Below are 26,011 nucleotides of genomic sequence, written 5' to 3'. Positions count from 1 at the left end.
CCACTTTTGTCTCACACACCACACTGCAGGCCCCTGGTAGCCTGTTAGAAATCACTGGATATGACCCATTTAGGCCTATTGGGACCTTCTGTGCATCTTCTAGTTATTCAGCATGCTGCATGTGGTCTTACTTGTTGGCAATGTTGTTCCAAACCTTCTTCCATGCACTGGGAATCAACTCACACATGTTTGGCTCCTGGGATTGAATGCAGGCCCTTGCTTGCCACTTGGAGTCCACTGGGCATTGCCCAGGTTGGACCACGAGGACTTTCTCTTTGTCCTCTGGTGATTTGGGATGCTGAGCATGGTCTTGCCAGCTTGGAGTTAAGTTCCAAACCTTCACCCTTGCACTGGGAATCAACTTGCACATGTTTCATCTCCACCTTGTTTATTTTTTGATACACCATCTCCTTGTGCATTTTAGGTTGATCTTGAACTCATGATGTAGCTCAGGCTGGCCTTAAAGAATAGAGCTTTTAATAAAGAGATACAGATACACTGTGTGACTATAAAGATAGAGTTCTGGATATAGGAAGGGAAATAGAAGATGCAGGAATTAGAGGAGTGATGTTCTTAAAGGTGGTGAAGGAGGTGGACTCTGCGGGAGTAGATGGGGACACATATGAAAAACAAAAAATCAATCTAGTTTTGTGAGCAGACAACTGCAGAATTTCTGAAAGTCACATTGAAGTTTCTATAAAGTCAATGTGCATTTATAGGGTAGGAGTCATGAATAGGATTATTTAAAGAAGTATATGAGTTAGTTGCTATTGGTCTTATGTGTAATACAGTAGATTTTCCTGGGTGTGAAGTCTTCTTCATTTTCTTTCTCAGTCATTTCCTTTCTCTCTAACTCTCTCCCCTCTCTGTTCTTATTGTCACTGTCTCAATGTCTTTGTCTCTCTCTCCATTTCTTTCTTTCTTTCTTTTTTTTTTTCTTTCTTTATTTCTCACTCTCTTTCTTTTTCACTCTTTCTTTCTTTCTGAATTTATCTTTTTCTGCTCATTTTAATATTTCAAATATCATCACTTGTTTCTCCCTGTACTGACAGCACAAATATAAACAATATTTGCAACAATATCTATCTTCCCATATTCCTCACACACATTGTAACTATGTACAAGGATCTGTGAGTATCTATATATATATGTGTGTGTATTATATATATGTATATATGTGTGTGCACGTGTATATATATATATATATATATATGTTTCATGGATTCATTAGTAATAACACATGTTATTTTTATATGTTATATGTTATATACATTAGATATATTTATATATATATGTTAACATATATATATTATTTTTCTTTTGTTTCATAATAATACATCTAGTGTATGGTTTTGTGTATATTTCTTTTCCCACAGTCAGTTGTGGAAAATTCTCTAATAGTTCTGAGATGATTGTCATTAAGTCTCTCGCAATGCTTTTTTTCTGTATAACAGATGTTGTTCTTTACTCAACCACTTCTTTATTATCATTCATCTTAGTTTGTTATATGTTTGTTATGCATTGTTTGTTATACATTGTTTGTTATACATTTTAACACTACTATAAACGTCACAAAAACATAATATGCATATATTTTATATACTGACTTTAATTTCTATGGCCTAGATTCAGACTAATTCAGTTATGATGAGAGCTATGAATATTTTTAGTTCCAGTAGATCCTGAAAAATTATGTTTCAAAACACATAAAATTTAAATTTTATTACATATGTAAGAAAATATATTTTCCAGTTTTATCCAGTGACAACTACAGATTTGTCACTCTAATCTTTGTGAATATGAAGTGATACCCTTTTTTAAATTTTGGTGTTTTATATTTTCAGGTGAACTTCAGCATCCTATGAAAATCCAAATTAGCATTAACACAAACATAACAGCAGACCTTAACACACCATTGACACCTAGCTACAAATCAACCATACAGAATATCAGCAAAGAAATAACAAAACTGATTCACATCTGTGAACAAATGGACTTGATAGACATATACAGAGTGTTCCATCCAACGACACCACAATACACCTTCTTCTCAGCAGTATATGGGTCATTCTCTAAAATAAACCAAAAATTATATCACAGAACTTACTTAAATAAATGAAAAGTGTTGAAATTATCCCTTGCATGTTATTGAATTATAGCACCATGAAATTAGAAAATAATTACAAAAGATACTCCAAAACCCCACAAACACATGGAAAATGAATAACACACTCTTGAGTAATCAGGGGTAACCAGGGAAATTAAAGAAGAAATTAAACAATACCTACAAGCAAACAGAAATACAAATACTACTTACTGGAATCTGTGGGATGCAATGAAAGTTGTCCTGAGAGGAAAATTTATTGCACTGAGTTCCAACATTAGAAAACAGAACGAATACAAATACATAACATGATGTTACAACTCAAACATGTAGAAAAAGAAGAGCAAGTCAAGTCCAAAGCCAAAAGAACAGAGGAAATTATAAAAATCAGGGCAGAAATCAATGCAATAGAGACTAAGAAAAAAAATCCAAAGAATCAATGAATCAAAGAGCTTGTTCTTTGAAAGAATAAATAAAATTGATAAGCTCTAGCCAAACTTATTTTTAGAAGGGAAGAAAAAGCTCAAATTCATGAAATAAGGAATGAAAAGAGCAAAATCGCTACAGACTCTGTAGAAATACAGAAGATCATCAAAACCTATTTTGAAAACCTCTACTCTCAAAGGTTTGATAACACAGAAGAAATAGAAAGATTCCTAGAAACATATGAACTCCCAGAGCTACGTCAAGAAGATGTAAAACTAATGAATAATCCAATTGCTATTACTGAAATAAAAAATGCAATTAAGTCCATACCTACAAAGACAAGCCCAAGCCCAGACTGACTCACTGCAGAATTCTACAAGAAGCACAAAGATGTAATGCTGATACTCCTCAAACTCTTCAATGAAATTGAACTTCCCAAGTCATTCCTGGAAGCAAATATTACTCTACTACCAAAACCTGAGAAAGAAACAACTATAAAAGAGGACTACAGACCAATCTCCCTAAGGAATACACTTGTAAAAATCATCAATAAAATATTGGGAAATAGGGTGCAGCAAATCATCAAGAAGATTATACACCATGAACAAGTGGTGCATGCAAGGTATGCAAGGATGGTTCATCATACGTAAATCAATAAATGTAATCCACCATATCAATAAAACCAAATATAAGAATCACATGATCATTTCTATAGATGCAGAAAATCTTTTGATAAGATCCAAAATTCATTTATGATAAGAAATTTACAGAAGATTTGAATAGATGGTCTTTACCTCAATATATTAAAGGCCATCCATGACAAACCAACAGCCAGCATCATACTAAATGGCCAAAAATTGAAGGCCTTTACTTTAAAATCAGCCACAAATAAGGATGTCCCTTATCACTATATTTATTTAGTATAGTACAGGAAATACTAGCCAGAACAGTTAGTCAAGAAAGAGAAATAAAAGTGGACTAGATAGGAAAAGAAGAAGTTAAATTATCATTATTTACAAGCAACATGATCCTCTGCATAGAAGACTCCCAAAACTCCATTGAAATACTCTTAGAAATAATAAATAAATTCTGCAATTTACCTGGATACCAAGTCAATTCTCAAAAATCAATAGCATTCCTATACACTAACAACAAAATCACTGACAGAAAAATAAGAGAAAGCACACCCTTCACCATAGCAACTAAAAAATGAAATATTTAGGAAATAGTCTCATGAAAGAAGTGAAAGACCTACATATGGAAAGTTATAATACTCTGAAAAAAGAAATTGAAGATGATCTCAGAAAATGGAAAGACATCCTTTGGTCATGGATGACAATAATAAATATTGGGAAAGTTACCATTCTCCCAATACTGTTTTACTGATTCAGTGCAATCTCAATAAAAATAAAATCAACATATCTCATAGATCTAGAGAAATCACTCCTAAAATTTATCTGGAATGAGAATAAATCTAGAATATCAAAGGCAATTCTAAGCAGCAAAGGCAAGGCAGGAGTCATCACAATGCCTTACATTACCAACCTAGTGTAATAAAATCAACATAGTATTGCAATAAAACCAGATCTGAACATTAGTGTAATAAATTAGAAGATACAACCACAACTACAAGCACATTCAAACATCTTATCATTGATAAAGGGGCCAAACATGTTCCCTGGGAGAGTGACAGTGTCTTTAATAAATGGTGCTGGAAAAACTGGCTCTCCATAGGCCAAAAACTAAAACTAGACCTATACCTATCATCATATACTAAACCAAAATCTAAATTGATTACAGATCTGAATGTTAAAACAGAAACACTAAATCCGTTGGATGACAAAGTAGGAAAATATTTGAATACATAGAGGTAAGTAGAGAATTCATGAATAGGAATCAAACTGCACAGGAAGTACTTCTCAGAATCAATAGCTGGGATCACGTCTTGTTAAAAGGTTTCTGCATGTCAAAAGAAATCTCCATCATAGTGAAAAGAAAACCCACAAACTGGAAAAAAATTTTAATGACCGGTCCATAAAACAAAAGACTTCTGTCTAAAATATATAAAGAATTAAAAAATATCACATCCCAAAATTCAAAGATCCAATCCAAAATTGGGCATCTGACATGAATACACAGTTCTCAGATGAAGAAATACAAATGGCAAATAAATACATGAAAAAAATGCTCATCATCATTGGTCATTAGAGAAATGCCAATTAAAACAACACTTAGATTCCATCTCAGCCCAGAAATAACAGCCAAGATTAAGAAAACTACCAACCACAAATGCTGGAGAGGCTGCAGGGAAAAAGAAACTCTCCTGCACTGTTGGTGGGACTGTAGACTGGTGCAGTCATTGTGGAGGCTATTCTGGAGATTCCTCAAAAAGTTGGGATTGGAAGTCCCATGTGACCCAGCTACGCCACTTCTGGGCATATTCCCAGAAGAACTGAATGCATCATACCACAGTGATATATGTGCAACCATGTTTATAGAAGCACACTTTGTACTAGCCAGATCTTGGAAACAACCCAAGTGTCCATCACCTGAGGAACGGATAAAAATATTGTGATATTTTTATACAATGGAGTACTACCAGCTACAAAGAATGATCACATTGATTTATTCATAAATAAATGGATGCAACTTGAGACCATACTCATAAGTGAAATAAATCAAACTCAAATGTAGAAATACTGTAGAATCTCCCTGGTGTAAGAAATGGTAAGTGTATATAAGAGTTTATGGTTCATGATTCCCCATTACATTGCTTTGAGGCCTTATCGTGATTGTATTCATTAGTTGGAATTGGTTTATCTCGGTTTGTTTGTTTTTATTATCTGTGATGCTATGAACAGCTATTTTGAAGAAAACAAGTCAGTATAATAGCCAGTGCTGATTTAATATCATCTTATTCTGAAGTCCCTACCAAGCTTTTGCTCTTCTGTTTCCATTGGTACTATCATGCTTTATTTTATTGGATTGTATTACACATGACAGTATAAACAAATTTTCTATGGAAAATGAAACAATATAGTAGCCATTGTTCATTCTCTGTTATTTGGTTCTGAATGCCCTGTAATACTTTCATTCTCTTTAATGGCTTTATGATATTTTGTTATGTTTGATACCATTGTAAGTGAATTTATGCTCAACTATTTCAAAGAAAGAGACATTATGGTAGTTACTGTTAATTACAGGTTGTCTCGTGGTGAAATACTGTGTTGCTTATATTTTTCTGTTCTGACTTGCATTGTTATGTCCTCTTTTGTCTTAATCTCTTTAAAATAAAGAAATAAAGAAAGAAAAAAATGTGTATTGTGTTTTATTTGGGTGGAACACTCTATAAATATCTATTATATCCATTTATTCAAAAGTTGATACAACTCTGGCATTTTATTCTTGATATGTTTGTCTAGTTGATTTGTTTATGTATGGCATTGCGTTATTGATGTCTCCCACTATGATGCTGTTAGTGTTTACATCATAATTTTATACTCAGGATTTTTGTTTTAGTAAGTTGTATGTGATAGTGTTTGGTGCATGTAAGTTTGTAATTGTTATCCCTTCATGTTTATTTTTTCCTCAATCAGTGTATAATGGCATTATTTGACCTTTTGGTTATTTATTTTGTACACATGTCTCAAACACTCCTGATGGCCCTTCAGGAATTAATAAAATTTACCATGCCAGGCTGCTAAAAATCTCATTTCCACACCAAGGACATTGGCCTGTAGAAACTTCATCTTTCATTGCAATTTTTAACTTGAAAAGGGAGAGAAATATTTACCACCTATTCTGCTGCCAAATGTCCTGTCATGAAAACTCTAGAACATTTTATTATGATGCTTTAATAAATATCACCAACTAGATGGCTATATAAGAAAATTATATTTTATGATATTATTGGAATGTAAGGGAAATCAAGTTTTCACCAGACTCCTGCTTTGTGGCTCTGGATGTTATCTTGCCATGTTTGTTTTTAGTTTTAAATCAGAGGAATGCCTAAAAGATATAATGAACTTAAAAAATTAGACTATTTGTATAAGAAACCCTATGAAGAAACTGGCACATAACATCAACAGACACTTCTCACAAGAAGAAGTACAAATGACCAACAAACATAGGAAAAAATATTGGGATCCTGGGAAGATGGTGAAATATTAAGCAGCAGAGTAAATAGCCTGTCTGAGAGAAACGGTCCAGATGCTGGAATATAGCATTCTCGAGAACACAAGAAGGAAGAAAGTGGGTCCCCTCAACCCCGGAAGAACATAAAGGGAATTGAAGCCCACAAAGAGAATTAAAAATGGAAAAAGTTAAGCAAAAAAAAAAAAAAAAAAAAAAGGCAGTACGTGGCAGTGCTTTCACACAGAACCAGAAGCACCATGCAAACAGCACTGATGAGCCCTGGAGATGCATGGTCACAATGAAGCTGGTGGCTGCCAAGCCCAAAGGCCTGGTGGTAAAGAGATGTAGTAGCCAGGGGGAGCAACAGACTGGAAAACTGCACTGGCTGGCAGTGAGTGTGTGGGACTTAGTTCTCCCACAGGAGTGGGTGGTTGGTTATGGGCCATTTTGAAGTCAGGCAGGATAAATCCAGAACCAGAGCTGCAGCCAGCTTCATTCAACCACTCCTAGCTTGGAGCAGACTGGCAGAAATTGCTCGGATTGAGTCCTACCCCTGTACACAGTCCAAGAGCCACTGCCAAGGCTGCCCTAAAGCTGTCCCCAAACAGCTCTGCAACACTGCTCAGACTACACTTGGTGAGGGCTCCCTGTAGTTAACCAGCTTGAGAGCCAGGGACCAGCCTGCCCTTCCCCTTCTTACAATCCACCAGCTACCAACAGCCCAAAAGCAAACAGTCTCACTTTCAATAAATTATAACCAACACAGGAAGTGCCTGGGACTCCACTACCCACTTTTCTGGAAGCAACCAGGAACATGACAAGAGGAAGAAGCAAAAGGCAGTCTCTGGCCTCCAACCCAAGTGGTATTGGTCCAGGAAATGTAAACACAGAAGAGAGTGGGAGTCACACACCTGAAGTTTTTGAAACAACAGTAATGGAAATTAAGAAACAACTTCAAAAGGCTATAAAAGAACTTAGAACAGAAATACTGCCTCAGGTAAAAGAAGAAATGATAAGTGTAATAAAAGAATTGCTAAACACCTCTAAAGAAGACACAGATGGAAGAATAGAGGAGCACAGAAAAATGAGCCGAACCTTCAATGAAGTATATAAAAAAGGTTTACAATATATGAAATACATTCAAAGACATTACCAGGAAATTAAAAACTCCATTGAAACCTAGCAAAACTGCTTGAAAGAAACAAAAGATAGACTATCAAACTTAAAGACAGATTTTCAGCTTGTGATCATTAAAGGAAAGATCTCTTAAATATCACAAGGAACCAGGAAGTAACAATACAAAGGCTACAAGATGAAAATAGGGGGTATAACGTTAAACTAAAAAAATGTGATTGAAGTAGCAGAGGTAAACACAAATGAAACACAAAGTCTGTTTACAGTAATTCAATAAAACTTCCCAAGCATAGGAAAAGGAAATGATATTCAGATAAGGGAGTCCTATAGAACTCCATCCAGCTATAACCAAATTAGATCTATATCCAGTCATATGATAATCAAGATCCCAGAAATTCAACACAAGAACTAAATATTAAAAGCTGTCAGAGAAATGAAACCAATCACTTATACAGGAAAACCCATCAGAATCATGACAGACTTCTCAACACAAATCAACCAAAACTTGAAATATTCCACTTCCTGAAAGAAAATAATCTCCAACCCAGATTGATGTACTCTGAAAAACTATCTTTCCCAATTCATGGAGAAACAAGATGCTTCCATAACAACTGGTGAAGTTCATGACCACCAAACCAACCTTACAAAAAATACTGAAGGGCATTCTAAAGAGAGAGATAAAAGGCCATAGTTTCAGGAACAATGGCAGGAGTTCCTCACTAAGTGGAGCAGACAGTAAAATGAAGGGGAAAATTAGACAACCAATGGCAGAAAAATAGCATGACAGAGATGAGACAGAGAAAGTTGTCCATATTCACTAATACACATGGCCTTGATTCACCAATAAAAATAAACACAGGCAGAGTGGACAAGCAGATAAGGTCTATAAATATGCTTTATGTAAGAAATGCATTTAACCTGAAAGGGAATTTATAGACTGAAAGTCAAACATGAGAAAACAATGCTATATGTAACAGGAAGCCAGAAAGAAGTGGGAGCATGTTGTCCATCAACTGCAGATGGATTAGAAAGCCATGACAGTTTTATACAATGAAAAACTACTGAGGTATAAAGAAAGAAAACCTTGAGGCTCTTGTAGGTAAATGGATACAATTTGAGATCATGCTCAGGGGTAAAAAGGTTCAGAGTCCCTTAGGTGAATAGTGAGTTGCCTCCCTAATATAAAAACTAAAGGAGTTAGTGGGATCCAACATGTACAATACATACTGTAAAAGTGAAAGGGAATTATGTAAAAAGGGAATGCAGTGTCCATTTTTAATCTATTATCATGAAACCTGTATTGTTTTCATTGTTCTGTTTAGTTTGGTTTTATTCTGTTTCAGTTTGTCTACTTGTATTAGATTTGATGGCATGGACAGCTATTCCAAAGATGCAGGATATATTATCATAATCATTTATGATTTTCTATTAGCTTGATTTGAAGCCATGTATTGCTTTCACTTTTCAGTTTTGATTGATTTTATTGTATTCTGTTTTACTTGATAGTATCAAGTCTGGTGGTATAGGCAACTACTTTGACAACAATAAGATTGACTAGTATCTTCTTCTAAAGTCCTATAATGTTTCCAATGTTTTGTTTTTATTGGTTTGTTTGTACTGTTTGTTCAATTTTATTATGCCCGATGGCATGGGCAATTTTAAAGATAACAAGAGGCATTATGGTAGCCATTATTGATCTCCTTGTATTTTGCTTTTAAATTATGTATCATTTTATCCTTTTGTTTTGATTGACTATATTTTGTTTTATTCTCTTCAAAACTAAAAAAGGAAAAATATTTTGCACACTTATCCATTAAATAAGTGCAAGTTAGTGGGAGACTGGAAAAAATGGCAGCTTGATAGGAAACTGAATCAAGACCTCTGCAGGGGGAAATGGCTCAGATACTAGAATTTGACAACGTGGAGAGGGCCAGATGATTGGAGAATGATTATTATTAATCCAGGAGGAAACCTAAGGGAAAAATAAAAATAGGAAGAGGAAGGAAAAGCATGGGTGGAGGGCTGAAGCCTGACATGCTCACTGAGACACAATCCACACTGTGCTGGGCCTGCCCTGGAATCGCATGATCCAAAGACGTGCTGAAGCCATAGCTGCCGATAACAGGAGTCGAGTCCCAGACCCTTGATGGAAGGACACAGTGCAGTTTGGAGTGGATCCAACGGGGAGAACTTTATTAACTCTCAATGAGTACTGGAAATTGGGTCCTGGGGCCCTGCAGGGCAGCAAGACCTTCCTAGAAGTGCAGGAGGACAGGTGTCTGGGTCCTAAATCTGGGTGCTGCAGTTTTCTGAAAAGGCAGGAAGCTGATCTAGATGCGGAAAAACCACATCAAGCTAGAATATACATCTGGAGGAGGAAAGAAAAATGCAAGTGGAGGGCTGGAACCCTGTGTGCTCACTGAGACCTGGTCAGATCGTGCTGGGAGCACTGTGGAGTCAGATGACTCAAGGTCGATCTGAAGCTATGGCCACCAATAATGGGAATTTTTGAGTCCCAAGCCCTTGGTGGGAGGACGTGGTGAGGAAAAGTGCATTGATTCCCAGTGAGTGCTGGGGATTGGGTCCTATGGATGCTGTTGCTGGCTGAACATCTTGGAGTTCGTCAGAGCCTGGCATTGTGGCAGCATCAGTGGGCCACCCCTCACTCAGAGAGGACAGGTGGAGTCTGCTGGGGCTGAGCTATGCCTCTGGTGGGGACCCAGTAGACAGGGACAAAAAGGTCACAACTCTGTGACATCCACAAGGTATAGCCTAAGTCCCTGAAGGGAATTGCAGGTTGACTAGCTCAGAGGCTAGAGGCTAGCCTACAAGATCCCTGCATCCCTGCAGGTACCTGAGATAACAGCATATTGGAGAAAAACCCCAGTTAGCACGCTTTGGAAAGACCCTAAGCAACACTGAGAGGGCCAAAGACCCCCCAAGACACACCTGTCTGAAAGAAACCAGAAACATGACAGGAGATAGAAATTCCAAAAAAAAAAAAAAATCCAGCCACTGACCCTAAGAAAATATGCCCAGGAGAGGTAAATACAGGAGAAAACCAGTGCACTAATAATGCAATAATAGACACAGCATCAGCAGACATAAAGAAATACATTCGTGACCTCATAGAAGAATTTAACTCTGTACTTATGATCCAAGTAATGCAAGACATAAAAAGATTAATTAAAGAAATGATAAGCCCTTCCCAATAAAACACAGATGAAAGAGTAGAGGAACTCAGAAAAGGAAAAGAAACCTTTTATGAAGAATATAAACAAAATCTAGAATACATGAAACAGATCCAAAGAGATTACCAGGAAACTAAAATCTCCATTGAAAGCTGGTGAAATGCCTTGACAGAAACTTAAGTTAGCCTTTTGAAACTTGAAGAGAGATTTACAATATGTGATCATGAAAGAAAAAGCTCTTAAAAATAACAGGGAACCAGGAAAAATAATTCAAAGGCTACAAGATGAAAAGAGGATTTATGACTTAACAATTTAAAAAGTGAGTGAGGAAGCAGGAGTAACTGCAAATGAACTAAAAAGACTATTCACAGATATAATTAAGGAAAACTTCCCAAGTATAGGAAAAAGAAATGATATCCAGATAAAAGAGACATACAGAACTTCAGCCACCTATAACCAAAACAGATCTGCAGCCAGACATACAATAATCAAGATTTCAGAAATCTACCACAAGAACAGAATATTAAAAGCAGCCAGAGAAAAGAAGTAGATCACCTACAAAGGACAAATCATCAAAATAATGACACACTTATCAACACAAACTTTTAAATCGAGAAGAGCCTGGGGGGAAATAGTTATGAAAGAAAATAACCTCCAACCAAGACTGATGTACCCAGAAAAACTCTCTCTCAAAATTAATGGAGAAACAAGATATTTACAAGACAAGGAGGAACTGTGGGATTTCATGGCTACCAACCCAACCCTACAAAAAACACTGAAGGACATTCCAGAGAGAGAGAGGAAAAAAATACCAGGATTCCAGTAGCAGAGGTAGAGAGGCCTCAATGAATGGGGCAGACAGTGGAATGAAGGAGTAAAGGGGACAAATAATACAGAAAAAGAAAATAGTATAAATGAGGCAGAGATGGTAAGCTATAATCTTTAATATATATAGCCCTGACACTGATACACTGACAAAAAGAGAAACACAGGTAGAGTAGATTATGAGGCAGGATCCATCAAGAGGCTCTGAATAGAAAATATACTCAACCTGAAAGACAGTTAATAAACTGAGAGTCAAAGATGAGAAAACAATGTGATATGTGACACGAAACCAGAGAGAAATAGGGACAACTCCTCCAGCAGCCACAGATAGATTGGAAAGCTATAACACTTTGGGCAGTGTAGAACTACATAGCTAGAAGGATGGAAAACCTTCTGGCTCTGGTAAGTAAAGGAGTATAACTCAAGATTAAGCTCAGGGTTGACCCCCTAGTCTAAAAACTAAAGGAGCCTGTGGGACCCAAAATATACACAGCACCCTGAGAAGGGGAAAGGTGAAGAATTGCCTAAAAAAGGAAGGCAGAGGACATTATTAAAAGTGTATCTGGATTTAACAGCCACAGTAGTCTTATCACTCTGTTTAGTTTGATTATGTTTTGTTCTGGTCAGTCTACTCATATGAGATTTGAGGGCACAGACCACTAACCCAAAAATAACAGGTTATACCATGGTAACTATCCTTAATTTCCTATTAACTTGAACTGAAACCCTGTTACTTACATTGGCTTACTATAACTGATCTTATTGGAAGCAGGTTTGTTAGACCCCTATTTTACCTTGACTGATTTTATTCAAATTTGGTATGCTTGATAGTATCAAGTCTAAGAGTAGAGGAAACTTCTCTGAAGATGACAAGATATAAAATATATCTATTCTAATTTTGATTATTAACTACTTTCAACTCCTACAATGTCTTCAAAGTTGAGTTTTTATAAAAATAGCTATGTAATGCTGTGCTTAACAATAATGCTTGAGGATGTGGAAAATTTTATTGAAAATAACAACCTTATGTTGCTTAATTCTGTTCTGACCTGTATTGTTATGTTGTTGTGTCCTCTTTTATCTCAAACTCCCCCCTTTTTTAAATTTATTTTTTTAATTAAGGGAATTTTTTTTAATTAGCAGGATATATTATAGTAAGTTTTTTGATTTCCAATTAACTCAATTTGAAGCCCCATATTGCTCTCACCATCTTGTTTTGACTGATTTTACTCATTTTGTTCTGTTTGATATTATCAATTTTGAGAGTATAGGCAACCACTCTGAAGGTAATAAGATTCACTATGACGCCCATTCTGTTTTGACTATTATCTTCTTTTGAAGTTCAGTAATGTCTCCAATGTTTCCTCTTTATTGGTTTTGTTTCATACTATTTAGTTCAATTTTATTACACATGATGATATAGGCAATTCTTTTTAAGGTATCAAGGGGCACTATGGTAACCATTGTTGATTACTTTGTATGCTGTCTTTACATCGTGTACTATGTCCATCCTTTGTTTTGACTGACTCTGCTTTATTTTGTCACATTTGGTTTTATTCTCTCCCCAAAAAAGTAATAGGAACTGTGGAAGTAATAAAACCAAAAATGTGTAAATGTTATTGTACAAAAGAGGAAAAGGAAGTGCTGTAAAGGACACAACTGCAAGTGTGTTTAGATGTGTAAGATACATGACCATATTACTAAGTTTTTGTTGGATCATTGAACACAACTGTTTTCAGTCTCACTGTTTGAATGTCCACTTTATATGCTTAATTTTGTAACTTCATCAACTATTTCTAAGATGACAATATGTAATATTGTAATATGGCAATATGTAAAGAAAAGTGATTTCTTATTGTATATTTTTTAAATTCTGTATTACTTGTACCTTTTTACTGTTTTTTTTTCTTTAAATAAAAAAGAAACTAACAAGAGAAAGCATAATAACTACTGTAGATTACCTAATATTGTGGTCTTATATGTCGTTTTTGTTGCATGTTTTTCTAGGGATTTGTTTTGTTGTCTTGTTATGATCTGTTTTTCCCTAAAATACAGAAGGGATAGATATGCATGTAGAGATTCACACTTGGGAAGAATTTCTAAACTATTTACGGAAACAGATTATATAATACATGATTTAATGAACAGATACTCTGAAGAAGAAGAGACACTAAGAAACCCAAAGCTAAATTTGTAGCACTATGATATAAAATCTAGCAATACTATTATTCACTGTTCAGTGCGATATTAGTCTAGTCTATTATGTTCAATTTCAGCATATGTAAAGATAAAAACAGCTACTATGAAGATAATTAGAGACATTATTGTAGCCATTATTGACTTCCCCAAAATCAGGTCTTGAAGACCTAAAAAGCCTTCATCATCTTGTAATTACTTGGTTAGTTTTATAATGTTCAGTATATATTCAGTGTGTGTGAAGATGGGGGCAACTATTTGGAATAAAAATAGAGACAATAAGATAGAAGGTGAAGATCTCCAGAGGACTTTCTTAGAAATCTGTGTTTTTTAAAATTGTTTCCTTATGAACTGCTTTGTTATATTTTGACATGTTTAATCTTACTCTCTTTAAGATAAAAAACAAGTATGTAGGACTGATAACCATATTACTAAGTTTTTGTTGGATCATTGAGCAGAACTGTTTGCAGTGTCATTATTTGAATGTCACTTTGTATGCTTTAATTTTGTAGCTTGAACAACTATTTCTAAAATGACAGTAACTTACCATCTAGTGATTTAATACTGTTAATTTTTCTGAAATACTGTATTATTTCTACTCCTTTTTTCTGTTTTTAATCATTTTAAATAAAAAAGAAATGTAAATTAACTCTAAGATTGCATATTACATAAGAAATCATATTGATTCAAAGAAATAAAATATAGCAAGTTAGTCCAAGGCTGGAGTGAAAAATTAGTCTTTCTATACTGCTGATGGCATTGTAAACTAATAAAATCATTATAGGACCAGTGTGAAGTCTCCTTAAAAACCTGAAATAGTACATTTCCTATTACCCCACTTTCCATCTTTTAGGTATCTTTCCCAAGAGCTAAATACATCATGCTCATGTATGAGAGCACAATTCATAATATCTATGGGAGAAGCCTGTATATTCATCAGCAGAGAACTGGATGAAGAAAATGTTGTATCTATGCATAATATATTACTTCTTGGCTCTAAAGAAGGAGAAATTTGAGACATTTGTAGGAAAATGAATGAATCTGGAAAGTATAATATTGAGTGAAATAAACCAGACACATAATCCTCAATACTATGTAGTAGCTCACATTTTAGTCAGACAAAGTACAAAAAAAGAGATTACTAAGGGATAGGTAGGGGGAGAGAAGGGATATATCTCTTGCAAATGGAAAAGGAGCCAAAGGAACATGGGTAAGAGGAAAAGAGGAGAGGAAGGGGAAATAAGTAGAATAAATTCATGCTATGTGCTGGAACCTTATAATATAATTGAATATAAGCTGTATATGTCATAACAGCACAGGATCAATAATACAAATAAAATGACAATCGGAAAAGATAATTTAGAAAGGACAGTTGGAGATGAGAGTTCAAGGGAAGAAAAGTTGAAAATAATCAAACTATTATTTACACATAACCTTTCCTCACGATGACTGTAAACTGCATGCAATTCAAACATATATTAGTCAAAAATAAATTGTATACATACATGATTTCTGGGGCTGGGGATTTAGGTCAGTGGCATGAGTACCTGCTTGGCAAGCACAAAATTGTAAGTTCAATCCCTGGCACTGAAAAACAGACAAACAAACAAAAAACCAAAAAGCACAATTTCCAATCTGTAGAGTGCTGTGGGATTGCTTCAGCCTTTAGCACTGTTCCTATGTGGTGTTTTTTTTTGCATATAAAAACACCAATTCTGTTATCATAATTCATAAGTCAATATTATTCCAACAATAAAATAAAGTCTAAATTTACATTAGGGTTCACAACTTGTGTTGGATATTCTTTAAAGTTTAACAGATGCAAAATGTTATCTACTCAGCCATAACAGAGCCACAGATAATAACTTCCTTGCTTTTGTAATCTCTGTGAAACTCTGATGGTGTAAAAGTCTATCTATGTGACTCATACTCTAGTTTTGGTAATGAAGGGTGCAGAAGTACTTTCAAATTGTGTTTCTTTGCTTTATATTGAATAAACTCACACGGCATCATAAAAGGAAATAACATAGGGCCTCTCTTTGCTGTAGGAATAGATTACAACAATACAGTAAGCTATGGAATTATCACATTGGAAAGTACTAAGTAGAAGGGAGTCAAAATTTACATTTCATAAATGCAACATGCTACTTTGTTAGTCTTGAATAATTTGGAATTTCTGAATATAGAGTAATTTCTGGTTCTTTAGAGAGTAGGGCAAATATGTGGATGGGAGTTTTTTTTCCTTATATAGTTGAGCAAGGAATGGACAAAGCTGGGAGTGCTCTGTGTCTGTACTGATTCCTGGTTGTGAGGTTTTCACATCTTTTCTTGAGCTCTGGGGGACACAGTGCCTAATTCTTCATAAGAAAGTCTGAGTCTGTCCAGGTCATTTCAAAAACATCTAACAGTGAATCCTCTGATGCAATCCATTCACATCACCCCAAGTGACATCCATGTGAATAGCTGTTGGTAGAGGCCAGGGATAAAATCCACACCGGAGGAGGAGGCTCTTGGGAACCTGGCATAAATCATTAGAGTGAAATAATGGTGCCTAGAGGGGCAGAAGCAGATCTTCAAACATTTTCCAATGTGTGCTTTCACAGGGACACAGGACATCAGCTGCAGAGCTTCAGGGGAAAGCAGTGGAAAATTCCTCAAAGGACATCGAGGAAGCTTGGCTGAAAGAAGTCAACTTTATTAAAGCATCTACTTTTTGTAATAATAAACCAAACACACATTAACTCATATTTACATACTTACCTACGTACCTAAATACATAAAGAGAATACATTGTTCACCAAGTGACATTGCAGACTTCATCTTTCTTTGGATTTAACCATCTTTATGTACTTCAAAAGATGCCTATTTTGAGTATTATATTACTTTTTTGCCAGCTTCCTCTCTTAGGGTGCCACTTGTCTAATGATGACTGTCTTCAAAGCACCAGCACCCGTGTGTACAAGGATGGAGATGTGGTGATCGGGGGTTTCTTCTCCTTGTACACCTGTTTGTACTTCACGGGTATGTCCCATTTAAAACCCAGCAAGGACTTCCTTATCGTAGAGTAAGTGCCTTTTTCATTCATTTACTTTCTGATTGATAATCAAGATGCCTGGGGTTTGTGGATGGACTTATAATACTATCTGTATCCTTATCTTATCCTTGCTGTATTTCCTTAACTCAGAACTATTGTTAATTTTTTATTTTTCTCCCCTTTTCATGTTTTGTAAATAGGAGATGATATTTCCATATTTTAGCTGCTATTTTTCATTATTGGGTCACAAGAGAGACAGCATCTTCTATCTTACTGTGTGTACACACACACACACACACACACACACACACACACACTTGATTACACTGTAGTCATCACTGCTTCATATTAATCAATTCCTGATATATACTTAATCCAAGCCTTGGATTCACTATAACACTGAAGTAAATATTCATTTCCTGAAGACCACAGTCTGTAATGCTCCCTTCACTATGCATAAAATCTCTTGCATCTCCACTCTTAGTTAAGGTAACCTGCTTGGGCAGATTTAACTGTAGATATTCAGTTACATGTTAAATACTGAGCATATCATGCTTTCATGTCAATGACTGTCTATGCCTAGATCTGCAACTCAGGACACGAATAATGGGGCAAAACTCTGAAATACCATCATCAAATTTGGTCTCTTTTACATACTTTTACTCCTTTTACACATCAGTTTGGTAGCTACCATTTTAATTAACACATACGTTTTGAATGGAGTTAGAAGATGGCATGAGATGATTTGTGCTTCTATGGAAAAGGCGATGTCACCCAAATAATGATTCTCTTTTGTCAGATGCTAGAGACACAAGTGTTCTTTCCTAGTTGTCCATGCCTGGAAGAAGGAAAGGCAGGGTTAAGGTGGCCACAGACAGCTAGTGTTTGCACCTATCTCATATTCATTATTATATACAACATATTTACTCAATTTTTTGTTCTAGATAATTTTAAGACACTATATGTTTTGAGACAAAATTTTACTATATTGCCAATGTTGACCAAAATTTGTATTCCAGAAATCTGACCTCAGCCCCCAATTAACTGTACTTACTAACATGTTTCAATAACCCTGGTTATTTTCTCAAATAATTTTCAAAATCATGTTTGATGTGGTTGGTCAATTTATTTAATATTTAAATATTTAAATATTTGGATTTTGATTGTGGATTTTATAGTTTCTAGTAGCTAGTAACTGGTCTAGAAAATTTTGGATGGATAAGTCAGTGAAGACTGATCCAACTTTTGTGAAATCTGTAAAATTGAAGATTACTAGTGACCCTTACTGAAAAACTAAGATCAGAGAAGACTCATCAGTATGTGGAGCACTGCAGTGAGGCACAGAAGGAGTGAGGTAGACCCTGCATAGTGCGTGTGATAATTTGAGTTTACAGCCAAGGAGTAGCATGGAAGTCAAGAGGGAAAATTACCAGGAGAGAACCTAAGGGTCGTGAGGACCAGGGTAAACCAAGCTTAAGGGATCCTAGAGGAAATAATCTCGGTTCAAGTCAACATAAACTGTGGGAAGTAAGGAATGGAAATCTGGTCAGATCACACCAAGTGTGATCAGATTTCAAGGATATTTCAAGGGTGCTAGAGAAAGGTTTGTTTCACTTCCTGTGGGGAAAAGAGAGGATCCTGATCCTTTTCTTTCTCTCTTCTGTCCATGTTCATATACTCACTGTGGCAGTCAGGTTTTTCTATGACCATGCACTGTGTACACTTTGGTGACTGAAAACATCCTTTCAATTTCAGGAGTGCTTAATGTCCATGGCACCTTATACATTAAGAAAAATTCTTGCAGTGTCCATGAAAATGCTTACAAATTCCCTAAAATCAAAAGGAAAGGAAGAGAGTTTTGGAAAATGAAAATAAAAATATGTACAGATACAAATATATATATACATATATTTGTCTTTAGTAGATTATATTTTACTTCACAACTGTAATATGATAAAGGCTATGACTCATGTATGCATATATTTGATAACTGCATTAAGTATGTCCATAATTTTCTGTAGATTTGAAATAAATGCATACATACACTCATATATCAATAACATCACTATTATATCTCTATTCTTCAGCACATTTTACATGAGATAATACATATGTAAAAATAGCAATATCAGCATGATTATTGTTATGCCCACATAATATTATCAAACTAATAAAATTTATTTTCATCAAATTTGAATGTTTCTAAATATCAAATTGGTTTTAAATTTTATATTTTTATAAAGATTGCCATAAATAGATTGCCAAAGTGGGGCTAAAACTTGTGAGCTTTCTGCCTCAACCTCCTCCAGTGCTGTGATTACAAGTGTGCATCAGTAGACCTTGTACTTATTTTAATATATTTGCCATTTTTCAAAAACTATTCAGAGATTTTGGTTTTCATCTTGTATTAAGTATGAGTATATCAAGCAATTCTATCTTTTTCAGTGGTACATTCACCATCACCAAAATAATTTAACATTTATCTATTGCTTTTCAATAGTGATATCAATACAAGGTAGATATCTATTACATATGTGTAAAAGGAAATAAAAGAATCCACACAGGTCACTTCTGTATTTTTTTGTCTGACTTGTTCCACTGAAATCTAAGATTTAAATGTTTTGAAATATTGCAATTAGTATTATTTTTTCCAATTTTTTATCACATAAATATGAATTACTTTCATTAACTTCAAAGAATTCTTATGTTTAAAAATCTCAAAAGTAAGTTTTGATATTGTGAGAAAAATTGTTTTCATTTTTGGTGAAAGTGGTGTGAATTTTGGTGGAATTTAGCGGTGAGTATGCAATATAATTTTCAATGTTTTCATGTTCTTTTGTAGAACATCATAGTTTTTTCAAGTTTCCAGTACAAAATTATGTAGTCTCTTTATATATCACACACATTTCTCCCTTAATGCTTGATATTTGGAATCATAAGCTGGAAAGTTTTTGACAACTGCACATATGTTTACTCTGTAGTTGGGTATTTTAAATTTTATGAATCATGAGTCCTCTTCAGACTTTTTCAGATTTCTGAAATGAAACATTTTCTACTTTATGAGATGTAATTAGTAGCACTTCTATTTTTTTCTGTGCTGTTTTAGTTTTTAATTTTATGGATTAGGAATCCTAGAACAATAGTAACCAACTCTGGTACAAAAACATAGTATTAATTGGATTCTGTTTCACTAGCCATGCTCATGACTCATACTTCTTTAACTATAATCATCACACAGCATTTGAAGCAGGTTACAGTGCATCCCTGGTGTGGATTATACTGTCATTAACAAAAGATTTCTAGGAAGTGATTCAGTGATCGCCCATGAAAAGCAGCATCTGACAAACACAAAATTCTTACAGCAGGTTGTTTATTTTCTACTTAAGGAAGATGGACCTTGTAATTAGAATTTTTTAAAATTTCAATAAAGGTCAGTAATTCCAAAGTGTGCATTTTTATATGATAAAATGTGAAGTGCTGATGTTATTGATATTTTCCAATAAGTAATAAAGCAAATGAATATATCGAGCACTTCATATGCATCTCCATGTGGGTGCATGTTGACAGGATTTTGTTTCAGTTATCTTTAAAGACAAAATATGAAAAAATATTTTCCTATAATTAATGTATGCAATACAAAATGTGTACTGATTAGTAGAGATTATTGCATATTTTTGATAAAGATTTTTTTATTCTTTCAGGAAAGATAAGATTTTAAAAAGCTATCAAAATTTTAATGAGAGGCCAGGGTTATTATTTGCATAATGATATACTTATAACTAGCCAATATAAACTTAATAAAGACACAAAAATTTTTATTATATATTACTTTTATTTTATATATGTTTTTATTTATTTTTGAGGGGCTGCTGGGGACTGAACTCATGACCTTTGCCAGGCAGGTGCTTATGCCACTGAGCTAAATCCCTAGCCCCTTATCTTTTTTTTTTATTTAAGAGGAAAAAGAGAAAAACACAAAACAAACCAAAGCGGCGTAAGGGTACATGCAATACAGAACTACAAAACAAAACAAAAAAACATAACAGTAAGAAATTACCTGCTAGTAGATTACACACTATTTTCTTGAAAATAGTTCCTCAAATCACAGTATCAAAGAACACAAGGTGGACATTCAAACAGGGAGACTGCAAACAGCTGTGTTCAATGGTTCCAAAAACATTGATAAAGTCAGCTATTTAACACCCCCAAACACACTTGCTGTTATATCCGTTAGAGCTCTTTTTCTTTTTTTTTCCCCCTCTCTTTTTTACAACAAAATTTACACATCTTGGATTTTATTACTCCTTAGTGCTTATTACTTTCTTTGGGGGGGGGAGAATACAGTCAAATATGGCAAAACAAAGCTGTCAGTCAATACCAAGGATAGACATAGCACATGGTGTAGAACAGAGTACAAGTTTATCAACAATGGTTATCAACGTTGTCCCTTGTTTCCTTAAAAAGAATTGTCTATCTTATTAGATATTATAAAGTTGGACAAAACAGTAGAGAACAAGACCAATAAAACTTAGGCATTGTAAACATTACAGGACTTCCAAAGAAGACAATAGTCAAACCAGAATGGGTATCTTAGTGAATCTTATTGTCTTCAAAGTAGTTGCCTATGTCTTCAAACTTGATACTATCATATAGAATGGAACAGAGTCTAATCAGTCAAAACAAGATCGTGGGAGTACTACAGGACTTCAAAACAAGTTAATAGGAAATAGAAAAGAGTTACTATTTATATATCCTAATTTTTTTGAATTTTTTCTTTAATTAAGACAAACATAAGAAATGACTAAATAATTTTTTTTGAAACAATAAGGGGGAGATTGAGATAAAACAGGACATAACAATATAACAATAGAGGTCACAGCATGACTGTTTCAACAACGTAGTACTTCACCACCTTATAACATGACTTAATAGTAGTTATCATAGTGTCTTTTTCCTTGAAATATTTGGATAAAACTTCATATACTCTAGCTTCAAATATTTTCATATCAAGAAGCCCAGAATAAAGCCTTTCTAATTAATGAGTGAAAACTTTATAAGGCTTCAAGGCCACCTAATGGGGAATCATGATTACCACATATTTTTATATATTTGAATCATTATTTACATTAGGGAAACTATTCGGTATTCACACATGCGAGATTGATTTATTTCACTAATGAGTATGGTCTCAAGCTGCGCCCAATTATTGATAAATATCTCAATGTGATCCTTCTTTATAGCTGAATAATACTCCATTGTATAGAAATACCACAACTTTTTTATCCATTCCTCAGTTGATGGGCACTTGGGTTGTTTCCAAGATCTGGCGATTACAAATTGTGCTGCTATAAACATAGGTGCACATATATCACTGTGGTATGATGCTTTCAGTTCTTCTGGGAATATGCCTAGAAGTGGAATAGCTGGAATAAATGGGATTTCCAATCCCAACTTTTTGAGAAATCTCCAGACAGATCTCCACAAAGGCTGTACCAGTCTACACTCCCACCAGCAGTGCAGGAGAGTTCCTTTTTCCCCACAGCCTCTCCAGCATTTGTTGTCGGTTTTCTTGATCCTGGCCATTCTTTCAGGAGTGAGATGGTATCTCAGTGTGGTTTTAATTTGCATTTCTCTAATGACCAATGATGATGAGCATTTTTTCATGTATTTATTTGCCATTTGCATTTCTTCATCTGAGAATTGCATATTCATCTCAGATGCCCATTTTTGGATTGGATCTTTGAATTTCGGAGGTCTGAGTTTCTTTAATTCTTTATATGTTTTAGACAAGAGGCCCTTGTCTGAGAGAGAGTTCACTAAAATCTTTTCCCAGTTTGTGGGTTTTATTTTCACTATGCTGGAGATTTCTTTTGACATGCAGAAACTTTTTAATAAGAAGTGGTCCCAGTTATTGATTCTGGGAAGTATTTCCCGTGCGGTTTGAGTCCTGTTCATGAATTCTTTACCTACTCCTATGTCTCCAAGGTTTCTACCTATTTTGTCTTCCAATAGATTTAGTGTTTCTGTTTTAATATTCAGATCTTTGACCCATTTAGATTTTAATTTAGTACATGGTGATAGACATGGGTCTAGCTTTAGTTTTCAGCAAATGGAGAGCCAGTTTTTCCAGCACCATTTATTAAAGAGACTGTCGTTCTTCCAGTGAACCTGCTTGGCTCCTTTATCAAAAATAAGGTGGTTGAGTGTGTTCGTAGTTGTGGTTGTATCTTCTAATCTATTCCACTGATCTTCAGCTCTGTTTTGATTCCAATACCATGTTGGTTTTACTACTGTTGCTTTGTAGTATAACTTCAAGTCAGGGATTGTGATGCCTCCTGCTTTGTCTTTGCTGCTTAGAATTGCCTTTGCGATTCTAGGTCTCTTCTGGTTCCAGATGAAATTTAGGAGTGATTTCTCTAGATCTATAAGGTATGTTGATGGTATTTCTATTGGGATTGCATTGAATCTGTATAACAATTTTGGGAGAATGGCCATTTTCACAATGTTTGTTCTTCCTATCCATGAGCAAGGGATGTCTTTCCATTTTCTGAGATCATCTTCAATTTCCTTTTTCAGTGTATTATAATTTTCACTGTATAAGTCTTTCACTTCTTTCGTAAGAGTAATTCCTAAATATTTCATTTTTTTGCTTGCTAATGTGAATAGTCCAGTTTCTCTTATTTCCCTCTCTGTAATTTTGTTGTTTGTGTATAGGAATGCTATTGATTTCTGAGTATTGATTTTGTATCCAGCCACATTACTGAATTTATTTATTGTATCTAAGAGTCTTTCAATGGAGTTTAGGGGGTCTTCTATGTAGAGTATCATGTCATCTGCAAACAATGATAATTTAACTTCTTCTTTTCCTATCTTTACCCCTTTTATTTCTCTTTCTTGCCTAATTGCTCTGGCTAGTACTTCCAGTACTATATTAAATAGGAGTGGTGATAAAGGACATCCTTGTCTTGTACCCGATTTTAAAGTAAAGGCTTTCAATTTTTGGCCATTTAGTATGATGCTGGCTATTGGTTTGTCATAAATGGCCTTTATTATATTGAGGTAAAGACCATTTATTCCAATTTTCTGTAAAGTTCTTATCATGAATAAGTGTTGGACCTTATCGAAGGCTTTTTCTGCATCTATAGAGATGACCATGTGATTCTTATTTTTGGCTTTATTGATATGGTGGATTACATTTATTGATTTGCGTATGTTGAACCATCCTTGCATTCCTGGGATGAATCCCACTTGGTCATGGTGTATAATCTTCTTGATGATTTGCTGGATCCTATTTGCCAATATTTTATTGAGGATTTTTGCATCTGTGTTCATTAGGGAGATCAGTCTATAGTTCTCTTTTATAGTTGGGTCTTTCTCAGGTTTTGGTACTAGAGTAATATTTGCTTCTAGGAATGACTTAGGAAGGATTGCTTCCCTTTCAATTTCATTGAATAGTTTGAGGAGTGTCGGCATTAGGTCTTCTTTATATTTCTTGTAGAATTCTGCAGTGAATCCATCTGGGCCTGGGCTCTTCTTGGTGCTAGCCCCTTATCTATCTTAGCTTTACAAAGCAATATTTTAGTAGACAAGATAAGTATTAATTTTTAGATAAAAAATTAATTTGTAAATACATTTAGGTTCACTGTAAGTTGCTACATAAATTTGCTCATTTTACTTTTCTTACATGATTTTCTTTATAATTTTGATTTATTTTATTAGATATTTTGAGTGACGCCAATTTATTGACTATTCCATAAAAATGTATCTGCTGAGAATATTTCTGTGGATTTGTTGCTAACTTTACATTCTTGCCTTCTAATCTCTTGCACCTAACACTGATTCATATTGAACATGTTTTCTATGTTTTTCCCTTGTTTGGAAGTGCAGAATTATTTTATTTTCTTATGCAGTCTTCTTCTCTCACATTTCTTTGCCAAGAAACATAGTGCTTCTGCATATTTATTTCATAGAAAACATATTTTCTCATCATTTATCTTCCCTCACTATCTATGTATGTGGCTCCGAGTTACTGCATTCCAATCACTGGCTTGTCCTTGCCACCTAAACCTAATTCATCAGAATGACTGACATACGTTATGTCACATATTTACTAAATTTTGGTAGTAAGCTTGGATTTGTGTCTGTGTAAGTGGAAGTGAACATGTGATTTCAAGTCTGATTTCTCATGTAGTGCATCACTGGATTCAAAATTTCTATGGCTGAACAAAACATTACTCTATTTTGGACATTTGCACAACTGATTAAAACAAGGAACTTGTCTGATGTTAAGGAACAAACCTGAATAAAATTAATAGACTTTGTCCACTGTCAATATTTATAACATGAATTTCATACACAAGAACATATGCATGATACAAAAATATGTGATTTTTCAGGGTCAATATCTATCTATCTATCATTTATCTATTTGTGTGGGTTGTTCATGATCATCATCTGTATCTATCAATAATCTACAACTTGTTTAAAGATTAAAAGGTGTTGTCATTGATCTCATAAAAATATTATTTTATTGAACTTATTGATTTTAGATCTAAAGGGATCTAATGTCTAAAATTACAAAAATCTAAAAATGCTAAAAAGTAAAAAATTGTGCAATCTTTGTTGAATATATGACATTATACTATATTTGTGTATCTAGATCACTATTTTTGCCTTTTTAAATGTTAATTCTGGAGTCCAGTCTTTAAGCAATAGGTAAGAAACACAGTTGTAGAATTTTGTTAGAATTACTCAAGTTTAAGGGAATGGTTGTCACAAGACCACAATGAAAATTGTGCTTGATTGTGTCTGCAGTGCTAGATGAAAATCTTCATATGCTTTTGTTTTTTTTTTTCCTTTGTAATCCATGTTACCAAGGGATAATTTAAATTTTTTTCCAATAGTTTACATTGTTCTCTTTGAACTTTCTGGTAGTTTGTATTTAGCAATTTTGAAGAACACATTAAC

At 34.5% G+C, this 26,011-nt stretch overlaps 1 pseudogene; it reads left to right on the top strand.

Annotated features, from left to right (window-relative positions):
• The first annotated feature begins 6,962 nt into the window (after positions 1 to 6,962).
• Positions 6,963 to 26,011, top strand: part of LOC100734808 (vomeronasal type-2 receptor 116-like) — a 31,593-nt pseudogene continuing 12,544 nt past the window's right edge.

This window comes from Cavia porcellus, unplaced genomic scaffold, assembly GCF_034190915.1.
Source record: "Cavia porcellus strain 051 isolate PalLab524CR breed Dunkin Hartley unplaced genomic scaffold, mCavPor4.1 scaffold_17, whole genome shotgun sequence".
In the NCBI taxonomy this organism is placed as follows: Eukaryota; Metazoa; Chordata; class Mammalia; order Rodentia; family Caviidae; genus Cavia; species Cavia porcellus.
The sequence above is the reverse complement of the archived record's forward strand: the minus strand, read 5'-3'. Positions and strand labels throughout refer to the sequence as shown.